We start from the raw sequence: 16,535 nt of genomic DNA, 5'->3' as shown, positions 1-16,535 counted from the left end.
TGGGGAGAGCAGCGCCTTGGGGGCCTGGGCAGCACTCTCCTCCTGCCTAGCGCACTCTTCTCCCCAAGACATTTATTTCAGCGTCATCAGTGGGCTCCTGGAAACTGCAGTTTCAAGCAGAAACGGTGGGTGAGGAAACCCCTTCTACCATGAATAGGAGTGAAGTTCCCACAGCATAGTTCCAATCATGAAAACATCACCGTAAAGACTAAAACACATCTAATATTAAACACTGAAATAAATGTGATTGAAAAAAATAGGAGTTGTGTAAAGATAAATTGGTTAACTTTGTTGCATCCTTAAAGCTCTCCAACACATCCTTGGCACTTGAGGGTGTCACAGCCTGGCAAAGTGTTGAGTGAGCTCTCTGATAAATATTTTAGAGTCTAGCCCCTGCTAGATTACATTACTTGAGCACAGAAACAAGGCTTTTGTTTTTACCTTTAAATATTTAGGCCCACAATATAATTTGTGTTGAATAAGCAGCTTAATAAATGACATCAACTAATGGGTTCTGGAAATCAGTCCTGGTTATTCACCCAGCTCCCTTGAGAACAGGAAAAGCTCTCTGCCTCCCCGGGCCACTCATGGCAAAGCGCCGTCCTTCCTCGGGAGTGGAAAGGCCAGACAATACAGCAATCGAGGTTTTGAGTTTTCACATAGGCGTTCTGACTTTGAAACTCATTCCCAGCACTTACGAGAGATGTGGCTGTGGGCACATGGTGCACCTCTCTGCACCTCATTTTCCTCCTGCGTGAGCACCAAGCTCACAGGCCTCTGTGCAGGCCAGATGACCTCCACAAATAACGCACTTAAAACAGTGTCTGGAGAAAACATGCAGAAAGTGTCTCCTCCCGTCGTTTTATTGAAAACATCACTCTTCTCTCAGGGTTTAGGGCTATGTCAGGACAAAGCCAGGCTCCAACCCCGGAATGCGATCCCACGGAGCTGTGTCATTACAGTCTCAGGAGGTTTCAGGGTTATCCCAGGCATAGGTGAAGTGGAGATGTTGGACATGCCAGTATTTCTTTGTAGATGTGAAAAAGGAATACATTCAGACAGTCTAGACTTCAAGTAGTAAAGGCCTCCCTCTGACTGAGCTGTCCCGCCTCCGTCACCCCAGAGGAAGTCCAGAGGTACGAGGCATTGCCCTGGTTGAACTGTCCCCCCAACGGCAGGAAGGACCCAGACTCATTCCCATTTCCCGCTTTGTCAGCTTCCCTGTGTCTGCTTGGACTGCAGGCAAGGGTATCACGGTTAGTTACAAGATGGCCGCGCTAACTACGGTCTGACATAACCACGGTCACAGGTCAGAGAGAGACGCCTCTCATGTATTGTTTTGAGAAGGAAATTGTCTTTTGCAGAGGCCCAAAGCAGATTTCCCTTTATACCTTTTGGCCAGATTTTGTCCACAGACCCATCCTTAGAGTAGTGACTATCGGTGTGATGGCTATGATTGATTCACACTAACCAAATCTACTTTAAGTTAGGAATGGTGTGGATTCTGGAACAAGGTCAAGGTTCCATAAGCAAGAAAGCAAGGGGGTGGGGCTGCTGGGCAGGCAGCCAGCAGGGCTGCTCAGAGAATCCTTGGCATTTTTACATTTCAGTGCCACTTGTCCCAGTGGTTAATTTTAGAAAAAGTAGGGAAGAAGACAGTCTCAGTTGGACTAAGTAAAGTTTTTCATCAGACACTTCTCGTTTTATTATAATTACACACACACACTTTTTTTCACCAAATATTAACATTCTTGAGATTCTAGTTTTCAAAATCTGAGCAGTGCAGACGATGAAATTCAACTCTCAGGTGTAATTAGTATACAATTGACCGAGGGCTTTTCATTGGAGCCTGAGGAGAGCCTCTACTTAAAAGGGACGTTTTAGTGTCAGTGAAATATTCCTGAGATTTCTATACCGAGAGGCTTCATCCTACCTTGAAACAAGCACATCAGACAAAGCAGAGAACCTATAAAGTAGTGTGCTCTGACCATCTAGCAGACTCAGACATTCACCTGGATTCTGTCCCTTTCCCTGCCTCATCGAACACTAGACAGCTGTGAATGAGCGTCAGATTCGGGAAGAGCACTCCTGTGAGAGCCACTGTCTGGAGGACTGGAGCTTACAGGGGTACTCCATGGCCCCGTGAAGGCCTCGCCTCTGAGGGTTCAGAAATACACCGTCTAGTCAACATTTCGATTTTGTAAACTACTTGTCAACACCAAGAAGCGTGAAGAATTTGTGATGAAACCTTGGTGTCTTTTGACTGACCCAAGTTTTATATTCGTATAGAAAAGATCCTAAATGCTAAAATAGTAGGCATTTATGCCAGATAACTCTGAAGAAAAGCTTCCATTATAAATGATGTCTGTATTTGAAGACAGAGAGCTCTCATAATCTTGAAGTGGAAGAGTCTTTAAGATCACTCACTGAATTTTTGGCACTGTACAGATGGAGAAACTGACTTTCAAAAAGAGCAGGTGATGGATGGGCCCAAGCTCCCAGAGTCTGGGACATGCAGAATTCAGATTAAGACCCGCATTCCCTGGAAGAGATGTTTTGTACTCTTCCCCTTGAGAACATGGTGTCTAATTCTCCTTACCCCTTGAATCTGGCCTGACTTTAGTGACTTTTTTGGCCACTAGGATATGACTACAATGATGTTCTGTAGTGTATGCAGCTAGATCACACAAAACCTCTGCTAGGACCTCTTGGAATGCCCACCCCAGAAGAGGCTGGAAATAAGAAGACCGACACCCCAGAAGCTGCCAGGCCATGGAAAAGCCCAGCCCAGCCAGTGGAACGATGGCAGGAAGAGACAGATGCCTAATCAGCTCCCAGCTGTTCTACCTTCCTGCCCCCGCCCAAGACACCAGACATAGGAGTGAAAAAGCCCCCAAGAACTCTAGCCCTAGCCACCATTTGACTGTGGCCATGTAAGAGACCCCAGGCTAGAACCATCTAGTCAAGCCCAGCCAATATAGTTAAAATTGGTTTTAAACCACCAAATTTTGGGACAGTTTGTTAAGCAATGATAGATATGAAAACATCCCATGACTCAATGCCTTTATCCACAGCGTTAATAAAATGCAAAACACGAAAGTCAAACCTAGACTAGAACAAACATTCTTTTTTTCATTTTTGTGAGACAGTCTCACTCTGTCATCCTCTGTAGAGTGCTGAGTGCTGTGGCCTCATAATTCACAGCAACCTCAAATTTCTGGGCTCAAGCAATTCTCTTGCCTTAGCCTCCCAAGTAGCTGGGACTACAGATGCCCACTCCAATGCCTAATTTTTCTATTTTTAGTAAAGACGAGGTCTCCCTCTTGCTGGGCTGATCTTGAATTCCTGAGCTCAAGCGATCTACCAGCCTCAACCTCTGGAAGTGCTGGGATTACAGGTGTGAGCCACCATATCCAGCCAGAACAAGTATTTTTCCAGTTGCTGGGAGTTATGTACTTGGTCTGCTCAGAAATTCCATAAAGTATGGCTATCATTCTAAGTGCACTAGAGTACAATCCTTAAAATGCTGTAGCAGTCCGCATCATGTCACAAAAGTGATCTTTACAGGGTGTCCCCAAAATCGTTGTACATACAGCAAAATGGGAAATTGTAGCTAAACGTACCTTTACTTACAAAAATTTTACAAGATATTCTCTGCACACTGCCCACCCTTTTGTAAGGTCTTTGTAGACACCCTATATTATTCACGTGACAGTGTAGCTTAGGAATTAAGTAATGTTGAGAAGGTCCAGGACAAGATACTTCTGGATTCTGCAGCATTGACACCAATATTGAGAAGTGACTATGACTGCAGTCCTGTTTTCAAAGGACCTTTCACGGATTATCAAAATTGAGAGTACATTCTTCAATACAACTGTATAGCTGATATCATTTGAAGTCATTATTGGTCAAAGTGTGGTTTTACACCACAGAATTCTCTCAGGAAGAATCTAAATTTTTACCACTTAAGGAATTGATGATTTTTAACCACTAATCAATCAAGAGATTGATTCTATCACAGCAGCCTTACAAGGGAAGTTGTCTACAAATATGTCAAAGATTTGTAAGCTTAGAAAGGTGAACCAATATTGTCGGTCCAATGATTGCCTCTTATGAAGCTTGAAAACCTTATGTAGTAAATATACATTGTGAAATAAGCCAAAGAATGGTAACCCAGAATGGTAAAATTCATAAAAACAGAAAGTATCATGATGATTGCCAGGAGCTGGGGAGAGGGAGGCCACGGGCAGTCCCTGTCTAATGTGTCAGAGGAGACGGATGTGGAATGGTTTGTACTATATTGTGAATGTACTTAATGGACTTCTAAGAGTGATTAAGCTGGTAAATTTTATGTTATGTATATTTTTATTACATTTAAAAAACCCTTTCACTTTAAGGGAAAAAATATAAATAAAAAGAATTTAGGGGTTTTCCAGTTGGCTTCCCAGCATGAAACAGATGGCTCAGATCAGGACGATTTGAGGGGAGTTAATGAAAGGACCCTTTACAAAGGTCTGGGCAGAACAAGAGGAAACCATGAGAGAGGGGGGCGTCCAGAAGCCAGAGGAAGAGGAGGCCGACCTGCAGGCAGGTGGCTTCAGGAGGACACACGGCTGGTGAGGGAGAGCCAGCCAGCTACATGCTGCGGGAAAGGGCCCCAAATCTCCACCCCTCCCTGCCCACCAGTGTCCCCAGTGCTCAAACCAAAGCAGGAGCCAAAGGGGCAGAGAAGCTGTTGGTGTCCACGTAGGTTAATGGGGGACAGGGGGTGCACAGGGGGTGTTCCAAAGGAAGACGTCAGCCATGGCCACAGTATTCTACTTAATATTATGTCCTTAAAAAAAAAAAAAGGAGTAGAAAAGGAAACGGGAAAGAAAAATGTCCTTAAAGCAGTTACATCTACCCGTTAGCCGTAACAAATACCCCGTCACCGAAGTCTACCATCTCATTAAACCCTATAGCACAGTAACAACTAGCCCAGAATACTCACTTTGTGAAAATAGAGAAACAAACAAACAAAACTCGCTCAGACCTGGATGCTCTTCCTTATAAGACACAGCTTGTTCTCTAGGGATGAAAGGTGCACAGGTCCACTGAAGCTCCCCATGAACCTCTATCACTTCTGCACCTCCCCTAGGAGCTGACCTCTAACTCTTTTTTTTTTTTTTTTTTGCAGTTTTTGGCCAGGGTTGGGTTTGAACCCGCCACCTCCGGCATATGGGGCTGGCACCCTACTCCTTTGAGCCACCAGATGCGCTTAGAGATGGAGACCCAGTAGAACAAGCCCTAGACATAGTGGGGGAAATAGTGACCGTCTTCTGTTCTGTCTAAAATCAACCTTGTAAGCTCTGGTCTCCAATGTCAGCATCCATTCATCTTTTTCCCTCCCAGCCCCACAAAGGACCCTATGTGGAATCAGCAAAATGAAAACATCAGAATGTGTAATGATGAACCCAGGATGTTTGTGGTTCCGCTGAGTTCTGATTCTTGCCTTGTAGAGGGGTTTCCAATAAGAACAGTTTTGATGGAGCAAAGGGACGTTCTAAGATGTGCTCTTCATTCTCTACAGCTTAGGAATGAAAGGGTTAACACAACCCCCATTTAGACACTCCCACGTTGTGATCTGAGGGTCATCATTGCCTGACTCCAACCCTCTCGGCCTGCCTCAACTCCACTGTCCCTCCTACTTGACTTAAAAATCTCATTCCATTAACGTCAATCCTCCAGGTTAGACCACTAAAGCCGGGTCGTGGTCCCTAGAAGCTCACTGCTGCTATGCACATATGTTACCTGGCAGGAGAAGAGGAGGCCCTGTTTAGGAGATAGGGAAGGACAGCCATCTTCTACAGTCCTCTTTCATTAGCACATTAGCATGAATGAGCTTATCAGATTAGCTAATTGTCACCTGGACACTTTGGACAGTGTAGAGATTCTGGTGAGGCACGTTTCCACAAAAAGCAGAGGGGAAAACACAGCAATGACAAGTCCCAGAAGGACTTTGAAGCATCCTGGAAGGGCAGGGTGCAAGGAGGAAGGACAGGCAAGGTGCTTTCGGGGACATAGGGACAGAGGGAGGCTCTGAGTGGCAGCGTGTTAAAGATGAACTTGGCCATTTTCAGGCATTGCCCAGGAGTCCCCACTGCTCCCGGCTGGAGGGATAGGAGGCACACGAGGCAGCTCAGGCACAGGCAGATTATTTGACCCCTGTTTCTTAAAACTGTAATGTGGGCAAAGACAAGGCCTGGTCAATGGAAAAGCAGATAATCTGCAATCCTTCCCCTAGAAACTCCTAGAGAAGCTACATAAACACATGCATGTTTGTAACCATCTAACGGAGAATACAGGCCTTTGTAACAGACGCTGGAGTTTTAAGACAAGATAGGAGCAGAAGACAACACTCTGAGCTAACATGAAGTGGGACTTTGGAGCTAAGATTCTGGTGTAGAGCCAGGACTCTGACCCTCAGTGAAGGAAAGACTACAAAAGAAATCTACCTGATGACACAGAGAGATGATGGGGAAGTAGCCTCCTCTGGGGTTCCCACCACAAGGCCAGGGGAACTCATAAATGTAGAAAACAACATGAAAAGTGGTTCCAGGCCAGTGGGAGCCAAACTCTGAGCGCCCACCCAGATCCCTGTCAAAAGCACCTGCCTCAGAGGGACACACCTTAAGCCAGGCCCCATGGGTTTCCCACAGAAAAGTGGAGAGGAAGTCACAAGGTACATCATAAACAGGACTATGTAAGCAAGTCGGGAAAATATAAATTTTTTTTAGCTGGGGCTGGGTTTGAACCCCCCCACCTCCAGCATATGGGGCCAGTGCCCTACCCCTTTGAGCCACAGGTGCTGCCTGGAAAATAGGATTTTTAAAAAAATTCTTAGTATTCAGTCCCCAAGAAATTCATATAATAGAAATGACAATGTTCTGAGCTTTGGTACCTAGGCTGAAAGAAAAAAAAATGACACCAGTATGTATTTTTCTAATCAAATAAAGAAGTAACTGAAATCACAAAAGCAGGACACCATTTTTGAAAGTATAGGCAAAGGTGAGAAAAAATGAATAAAGCTTCTGGAAATGAAATTTTCACTTATTTTAAAAAATCGACGAATTTGTTAAATAGTAGGTTAGATGAATTAAGAATCACTCAGCTAAAAAAGGAATCCAAGGGAACTTTTAGAATGGAGCACAGATAGATGAATTTTAGACCTTCTCACTAACTTCTGTAACTTTGTCATATTTTCCACCTTTATATCAATAGGAATTCCAAAAGGATAGATGAAGTACGAAAAGGCATGTACCCTCAGATTCAAGAACTACAGTGAATCCCAAGTAGCGTAAGTACAAATAAATCTAGACCCAAAGACACTGTAATGAAATGCAAAGAAAGCGTGAAAAAGAGAAGAGAGAAAGAGAATACCACTTTTGCACAGGAAGGACGGATTATCAACAAAAAAGACCAGAAGAAAACAGAAGAGCGTCTTTACAGTACTAAGGTAAAATAATTACCAATCTAGAATTCCATACACAGCTCAACTAACATTTGGGAATGAAAGTAAAATTTAAACATTTTCAGACAAAGATTGTAAGAATTGATCGCCCAAAAGATTTTTACTGAAAGAACTTTCAAGAGATAGACTTTAGATGAAGAAAAAGAAAATCAGTCTAGAGGGAAGTTAGATTCAAGAAACAAAGGAGAACAAATAAATTGGTAAGTATGAGTAACTCAAACGTTGACTGTTCAACGTGTGTGAGAGCACCCACAAGAGCAACGACAGTGACGGATAACACTGGTGTAGGTGAGCAGAATTCTTCTAAGATCCTTATATTGTTCAATAGGAGTTAGGGATATTAATAAACTTCAGACTTTGGTAAAGTGTGTATGCTTGTTAAAATTTTAAAGGTAACTGTGATTGCCAGCCTTCAAGATAGCCCCCAGGAAGCCTCACCTGCTCGTCTTCAGGCCTTCACAAAGCCCCTTCCGGGTTAGTCTTCAAAACTGACAAAATACCATGAAAGACGTGGCACATCCCTTCTGAGAGCAGGTCATAAGGGACATCTCAGCTTCTGCCTCCCCTGCTCTCAGACAACTCTCCCTGAGGAAAGCTAGCTGTCACGTTGTGAGAACACACAGCAGCGCCCTGGGGAGCAGGAACTGAGGCCTCCTACCCACAGCCGTGTTGTAGGCAAGTCCCCCAGCCCGGCGGAGCCTCAGGAGACACAGCCCCAGCTGAATCCTGAGTGTGCTCTTGAGAAAATCAGCCCAGAATAACCCAGTTACACCACTCCCCAAATCCCGACCCGCGGAAGCTCTGTGGGTGATGTTCATTGCTGTTTTAAGCTGCCTGTTTTAGGGTAGTTTGTTGCATGGTGATCTTAGATAACTAGTACAATAACTAAGAAGAGAATGAAGTGAGACTATATAGCTTTCAAACCATTAGAGGGAAAGGAAAAAAAATTTTAAATCGCCCTACCTCAACAGAAAACTGGAAAGGAGAAAGGTAATATAAAGAAAAACCATCATAAAGAGAAAATACAAAATAAAAGGATATTATGAAAAATGTAAAGAAGCCAAACTTATCACTTAAAGAATTTCTCCAAACTGGATTATTTTTAAATCCTGCTAGATATTGTTTTATAAACATAACCAGAAAGTTGTAAAAGTAAAAGGAAATATATATCAAATAACAACTCAAAGAAAGCCAGTATACCCATGTTAATATCAGATAAAGTTGGCCTTAAGCAAAAAAACACTGTTGGGAATAAAGGAAGTCCCTAACTGATGTAAAAGGAAAATATTATCAGGGAAATATAACAAGTATAAGTTGTTTTTCCCAATAACATAGCCTCCAGCTGAAGCAAAAATTAAATTGCAAAAGAATTGACCAATCCACCATCATAGAGGAAGATTTAACCACTAATCAATTCCTCAATTATCAAGCAAACTAAACAATTTGAAAGATTTTTTGTGATTAGAATGGCAACTTAAAGCATCCTAAAAACTGTAAGAGTAGAAATTAAGAAATTTTTAATAAATTTTAAAATGTAGAGAGTTAAAAAACTAAAAGGTGTTTTTTAAAAATAAAAGCTGTTGTGTCTTGTTTTTATATATAAGACAAACATCTTTATTTAAGAAAAACTAAGAAGTCATTTTAAAAAAATCTAGTAAGAACATAAATATGAGCACACACAAAAAAGAGATTTTACAAATCATGAGTGGATTCTATGAGAATCTTCATGCTAACAAATTTAGAAACAGAGGTAAAATAGAAACTTTGCTTTAAAAACAAAATTTATTCAAGCTGATTCAAGAAGTAGAACATTTTTTAAAAATTGGATCTGTTGTGAAAATCTATTCACACACACACATAAAAAAAAAAGACCACACACACACCAGGTTTAGACATTTTTACAAAATTCTACCCAGCTTTTAAAATATACAAACTGTTCCAAAAAAGAGGGAAAAAAAGAGAAGCTTCCCAACTTATTTTTGAAACTAGTATTCCCTTTACTTTTTTGTTTGTTTCCTTGAGACAGAAAAAAGACTCTATCTCCTAGCTCATAGCAACCTCAAACTCTGGTGCTCAAGAGATCCTCTTGCCTCAGCCTCCCAAGTAGCTGGGACTACAGGCGCCTGCCACAACTCCTGGCTAGGTTTATTTTTCTGTTTCTAATAGAGTTTTTTGTCCCTAGTAGAGATGAGGTCTTACTCTTACTTAGATTGGTCTCAAACTCCTAAGCTCAGGCAATCCACCCCCTCAGCCTTTTCAGAGTGCTGGGATTACAGGTGACAGCCACTGTACACTGGGCTTCCCATTAGCTTTAATGTCAAAACCAGACAAAGATGACATGACAAGAAAAACAAATGTGATTAACTCAACAGATGTACAAAAAAAGTATCTGATATGGCTCGGTGCCCGTGGCTCAAGCAGCTAAGGCGCCAGCCACATACATCTGAGCTGGCAGATTGGAATCCAGCCCTGGCCACCAAACAACAATGATGGCTGTAACCAAAAAATAGCTGGGCATTGTGGCGGGTGCCTGTAGTCCCAGCTACTTGGGAGGTGGAGGCAGGAGAATCGCTTGAGCCCAGGAGTTGGAGGTTGCTGTGAACTGTGATGCCACTGCATTCTACCCAGGGTGACAGTTTGAGGCTCTGTCTCAAAAAAAAGAAAGTATCTGATAAAATTCAATCCCTCATTATTTAAAAGCCAAACAAAATAAAACCAAAAACTCTTAATGTATTGGGAGAATTAGCTAACTTCCTTGACTTCATGAACCCACCATAAATATCATATATAATGGTAAAACATTTTAAGCATTTCCTTTAAAATAAGGAATAATGCAAGGACATCCACCATCGCCATCTCTGTTCAGCATCGCACTGACTGCTCTAGTTAGCATGGTAAGACAGGAAGAGAAAAATGAAAGCATACTATAAACATTGAAAAGAAAGAAATGCAGCTGTCATTATTCAAAGACAATAAGACTAGTTAAAAGAAAACCTAAGACAAATATAAACGTTTACAAGGTTGCTAAATATTAATATATGCCAATTAATTGCATTTCTATAGAACAATTGGAAAATGTCATTTAAAGTTTTCCTTTAGCCACATGAACATAAAACTTGATAAAGAACATGATAGAAGTAAAACAAAGACAGATATACCAAGTTAATGGATGAAAAGACTCAATATAATAAAAATTGCATCTCTCCAAATTAATCTAAAAATTATATGCAATGCCAATAAAATATCAAAAATGAATTTGGTTCTTTTTTTGTTTTTTTTTCCAGTATCTGGCCAGGGCTGGGTTTGAACCCGCCACCTCCAGCATATGGGGCCGGCACCCTACTCCTTTGAGCCACAGGCACCACCCAATCTCAACATGATTTTTCATAGACTGTGGCAACCATTATCCTATAATAGAAAGCTAAGGAGAGGCCAGACAATCCCTGAGAAGGAGGAGGAGGTATGATTGGGAAGAAGCAGCTTTTTCCAAACTGGGTGATGTTAGAGAATCAGTAGCCAAATAGAGAACCCAGAAATAGACCTCATTCACATAGTGCTTGGTATTAAACAGAGAAGATATTCCAAATTCAGGGGAAAAGAATGTGTCACTCAACAAACAGTACTAGGACAATTGCAAATTCATAGAAAAAAAAAAAAAGAAACTTACAGGATTCCAGATTGACTACAAACCTAAGTGTGAAAAAAGAAAAATTATAAAGCTTGTTCGAGAAGGATCAGGTACAGTGGCTCACACCTGTAATCCTAGCACCCTGGGAGGTCAATGTGGGTGAATTGCTTGAGCTCAGACCAGCCTGAGCGAGAGTGAGACCCCCATTTCTACTAATAATAGAAACACTATCCCAGTGTTTTGGCAGACACCTCCCAATTACTTGGGAGGCTGAGGCAAGAGGATCACTTGAGCCCAAGAGTTTGAGGTTGCTGTGAGCTATGTTGCCACTGCATTCTACCCAGGGCAACAGAGGAAAATATAGGAAAATATTTTTCTAGAGGAAAATATAGGAGAATATTTTTATGACATCATGCTAGAGAAGGCTGTCTTAAATAAAATTTAAAAATGTAAGTATGTTTAGCTACCTTAAATTCAAATATTTGATATGATAGCATAATAAAATACAAGCCACGGATTGGAAGAAAATATTTGCAAATGATGCGGCAGTGGATCTGTATCCAAGCCATATAAATAATGCTTTAAAAGAGTGTGAAAAATTCAAAGCAAAAGGTATGAATAAGTAATGGACAGAGGAAGAAACTCGAATGGTAAATAAACATGTACATGAAAAATATCCTCAACGTACTTAACAATTAGGAAAATACAAGCAGCTTTTGGGGGCACCAAAATTATACTGACATGAGATACTACTTCCTACTCAGCCTTCACGTCTCACAACACCAAGTGTTTTTAAAGATGTGGGGCAATTAACTATTATACATTCCCGTTTCTAGTGGAAATGTAAACTGGTGTCATCCCTTCGAAAACCAATTTCAAAATTTAGAAAAGTGAATATTTTCATATTTACGAGTAATTATAATTTCAGGTGTTCTTCCTAAAAAAATTCTTGACTATGTGCCCTTGAAGGCACCCACTGCTACACTGTATGAAAGAAAAACGTAGGAACTTTCTAACTGTCCCTTAGCACAAGAATAGATAAATTTACAGCAGTTAAAATGAATGCATTAGCTCTGCATGCATTAACATGAATAATCACAAAAACATAGCGATAAGTGAAAAATCAATCCCAAGGAATGGGCAGTGTTCGTCTTTTTTTTTTTAGCTCACAAAACAATAGTTTATACATCCATAATATATTGTAACATTATAAAACCATTCACGGAATGACGCAATAATTGCAGGGCACCTGGAAAGGGAAGGATTGAGAAGAAGAGAAAGAGATGGGTTTTTAGCAGTATGTTATATTTCATTCTTTTTAAATGTAGAAAATGCCTTTATGTGTAAAATTAGAAATTTAAACCAAATAATAATAAGATACGTTTTTGTTGGTGATGACTAGAGTTTGATAAATTGTTTCCTGTTCTCTTGCAGTGTCTAAAATGTATCATTACTAGACATTTTAAAGAGTAATTTGGAGATCTGAGATTAGAGTTGCTTATTTTTTTAATCTTATCTGTTAGTGAGAACTCACCGTATTCCTGGGCTGTGGCACAACGGACTGGATCATTTCAGTCTTCTTGGTTATGAAAGCAGCTTCTGCACTATTTATTTGGATACAGTTATCAATCCCATTCATTGATAAGATCAGTTATGAACAAATATGTGAGAGTTTTCTGATTACATCAGTGGTCTCATTTTCCCTTATCTATACATCCTTTTTATATATCCATATAATTTTTTAATTCCATGAAATGTCTTATTGAGATGATTCTAGAAATGGTGTGATTCCGGCAGTTAAATGAAGTAGAGATTCCTTCACTCCCGAGTCACTGTTTTGCCTTCAAACAGAAGATGTCAACACTTGCCCAGCAACCTCTCCGAAATGTTTGTGGTCTTGTGTCAGCTCCTAGCAATGAGTTGTCCACATAATAGACCTGCTTTCCTTGTTGTATAAACTCCTTTGATGTCCGTCAAGTTTTTTAGGTTTCCTTTTCTTTTCGTCTGGTTTCTCACTGTTGACACTGTTCTGTTCTTATTGTTGTCCTAGACTGAACAGACCCAGCCTGCTGAACTAGCTTGGCATGGCAGCCAGTGCAGCGCTGGGGAGCATGTGGCTACTTGATGGACTTTTTTCTTTCTTTCTTTTTTCTGAGACAGAGTGTCATTCTGTTACCCTGGGTAGAATGCCATGGAGTCACAGCTCTCAGTAACCACAGACTCTGGGGCTCAAGGGAGCCTATTGGCTCAGCCTCCTAAGTAGCTGGGACCACAGATGCCTACCATGAGGCCCAGCTATAGTTCTTCTGTTTCTAGTAGAGACAGAGTCTTGCTCGTGCTCAGACTGGTCTCCAACTCCTGAGCACAAGCAATCTACATGCCTTGGCCTCTCAGAGTGCTGGGATTAAAGAATTATTTTTGTGGAGCAGCTTTTGGGGGCACCAAAATTATACTGACATTAGTGCTGTAAAATCATAACCTGATCAATCTAGTCATCCATAATATGAAGATTCTGGTGCCCATTGTCCACCTACAATGTTGCCAGACTTAGCAAATACAAATACAGAATGGTGCAAATAATTTTACTTTCTAGTTTTTTTTTTTTTTTTTTATTTTTGGCCGGGGATGGGCTTGAACCCGCCACCTCCGGCATATGGGACCGGCGCCCTACCCATTGAGCCACAGGAGCCGCCCAATTTTACTTTTTAGTTTGAGCATGTCCCAACCATTGAATGGACATATTCATACTAAAAAAAAAAAAAAAACTATTTGCTGTTGATCTGAAATTTAAGTTTAACTGAGCATCCAGTATTTAATGGGCCCCCTTCCCGGGCATCCTTCTTTAAGGGATCCAAGTCACTTGGCAAAGGAATCACCCAAAATGGGAGAGTTGAGAATGTTATTGAAAGAACCTCTATCGCATTCATTTGGATAGGAAACAAAAGGCAAATCTACATCTACTTCACAGATGTAGAGATATTTCTCTCAGTATATGAACTTCATGATCAAATTATTGTGAGCTCTCTTCGCACAAAATAAAGAAGCTTGCATGCCATATGGTTACTTTCTGAGTCACAAAAACCCTCCTTTCTCCCGCAGAGGCCCCCAGCATCTTCTGTGATGCTTTCACCAGGGCAGAAATAGAACAGATTCAAGGGAATCTAGAGTAAGGGGAGAAAATGCATTCATGGAAAGAAGTTACTTTCCAAAAAATTTAAGGCCTCCCCTCCTCTCCTCCTCCTCACCACCACCCACATGTGCCCCAAAAGCTTTCAGGCATAGAGTGTTCTCACAGGAAGCTGTACTCTGAGCAGTATGCAAACAGGCCAAAACATTAGGACAGAAGAAAATTTTCCTAGTTGAAAGAAAGGAGAAGCCTAGGGCTAGTTGCTGACTCAAAGACTGAATGTTGTCTGTTGTGCAGCCTGTAATAGGACAACTTTGGAAAAGTCCCTTTAATAACAGAGCACTATAGCCACGGACATACCGGATGCTTAAAGTCACTGGCAGGAATATCCCCCAGCCGGGTTGCTGTGAAGGCTGTGCCTTTCTGGCTCACCTCCCATCTTATGCCTGTGCCCATCAAATGCCCTTCAACAATGAACTGGTAGGCCAGGCATGGTGGCTCATGCTGTAATCCCAGCACTCTGGGAGGCTGAGGCAGGTGGATTGCTTGAGCTGAGGAGTTTGAGACCAGCCTGAGCCAGAGTGAGTCTCTAAAAAATAGTGGGGCATTGTGGTGGGTGCTTGTAGTCCCAGCTGCTCCGGAAGCTAAGACAAGAGAATCACCTGGGCCCAAGAGTTTGAGGCTGCTGTGAGCTATGATGCCACAGTACCCAACCCTAGGGTGACTGAGTGAGACTCTGTCTCCAAACAAAGCAAAAATGAACCGGGTTGCTTTTCCAGCCGTATCCCTACAGCTGAGTCCTATGCCTTGCATGCAGTACGGCACACAAAGCTATTCATTAACAAATAAAGAAAGAAAACCTAAGTGACCCGTTACAAAAATATTTTTAAATGTTTTTTTATTTTAAGAACTGGTAATTTAAGGGTACAGAACAATAGCTAGAGAATATTGCTATGCCCCTTTTTTAAATGCTGTGCTCTTAGTATTAACCGTGCAACAGAGTTTAAGCTTTAATTTGACAAATTAGAAAGCAACAAAAGATAGGGTGAAGTAGCTTACATAAATACATATATGCAAGTTATAATGTGTGTGTATATACATATATGCATGTATTTGGGGTTTTGAGACAGCTGCTCACTCTGCTGCCCCCCGCTAGAGTGCTGTGCACTCAGCCTAGCTCAGAGGAAACTTCTGGGTTCAAATAATCCTTCTACCTCGGCCTCCCAAGTAGCTGGGACTAAAGTCACCCGCCACAATGCCCTGCTTGTTTTTAGGTCTTGCTCTTGTTCAGGCTGGTTTTGAACTCCTGAGCTCAAATGATCCTCCTGCCTTGGCCTTCCAGAGTTACCTGGGATCATAGGTATGAGCCACTGCATCCACCCTAGCTTATTTATATTTTAGCCTTTAAATGTTTGCTTTATGTTATAAAATCTGAAAGATTTAAACCCAAAGAGCAAAATGGGAAAAGCAGTGTTTTTAAAGGACAATTTATTTTTGTTGTGTGTTTAGAGAGTGAGTGGGTAGATATTTGAGCCTATGATTGCTACATAAACAAGTCTTTTTTTTTTTTTTTTTTTTTTGTAGAGACAGAGTCTCACTGTACTGCCCTCAGGTAGAGTGCCATGGCGTCACACGGCTCACAGCAACCTCTAACTCTTGGGCTTATGCGATTCTCTTGCCTCAGCCCCCCGAGCAGCTGGGACTACAGGAGCCGCCACAACGCCCGGCTATTTTTTGGTTGCAGTTTGGCCGGGGCTGGGTTTGAACCCGCCACCCTTGGCATATGGGGCCAGCGCCCTACTCACTGAGCCATAGGCGCCTCCCCATAAACAAGTCTTAAGGCCAACCTGACAGTACTGGTTTACGATGCAAGGTTGACTTTGTCATATGGGAATCCAGCGTCACTGAAAGACTATTAACACAGGTCTAAGGCTTATTCTGGAAATTGCATGAAGGTGAGCTACCTTTACTCCACTTAACCAGTTCTCTGACTTTTTGCATTAGGAAATACTCTTGAATAGGGATTTTTTACTAGCTATGGTATATCTGATTAGCTGTATGTCTGCTCTTAAATATACTTTCAAGAATGAGAGAAACTGACTGTAAGCTACAACCAGCTTTGAATCTTTTTCACTCCAACAGTGTAACAAATTAAATATAAATCTTCCAATAATCACTCTTCTTCTAAAATTGACTTGATACTTTATTCCCAACAAATAAAGAATATAGAATGAGTCATAACATTTCATTAAAAAAATACATAGATAGAG

The 16,535-nt window shown here is 41.4% G+C and overlaps 1 pseudogene; it reads left to right on the top strand.

Annotated features, from left to right (window-relative positions):
* The window catches only part of LOC128594802 (protein ZBED8-like), a 67,646-nt pseudogene extending 53,338 nt beyond the window's left edge, over positions 1–14,308 (top strand).
* Positions 14,309–16,535: the final 2,227 nt, after the last annotated feature.

Source organism: Nycticebus coucang, chromosome 9, assembly GCF_027406575.1.
Source record: "Nycticebus coucang isolate mNycCou1 chromosome 9, mNycCou1.pri, whole genome shotgun sequence".
Lineage (NCBI taxonomy): Eukaryota > Metazoa > Chordata > Mammalia > Primates > Lorisidae > Nycticebus > Nycticebus coucang.
The sequence above is the reverse complement of the archived record's forward strand: the minus strand, read 5'-3'. Positions and strand labels throughout refer to the sequence as shown.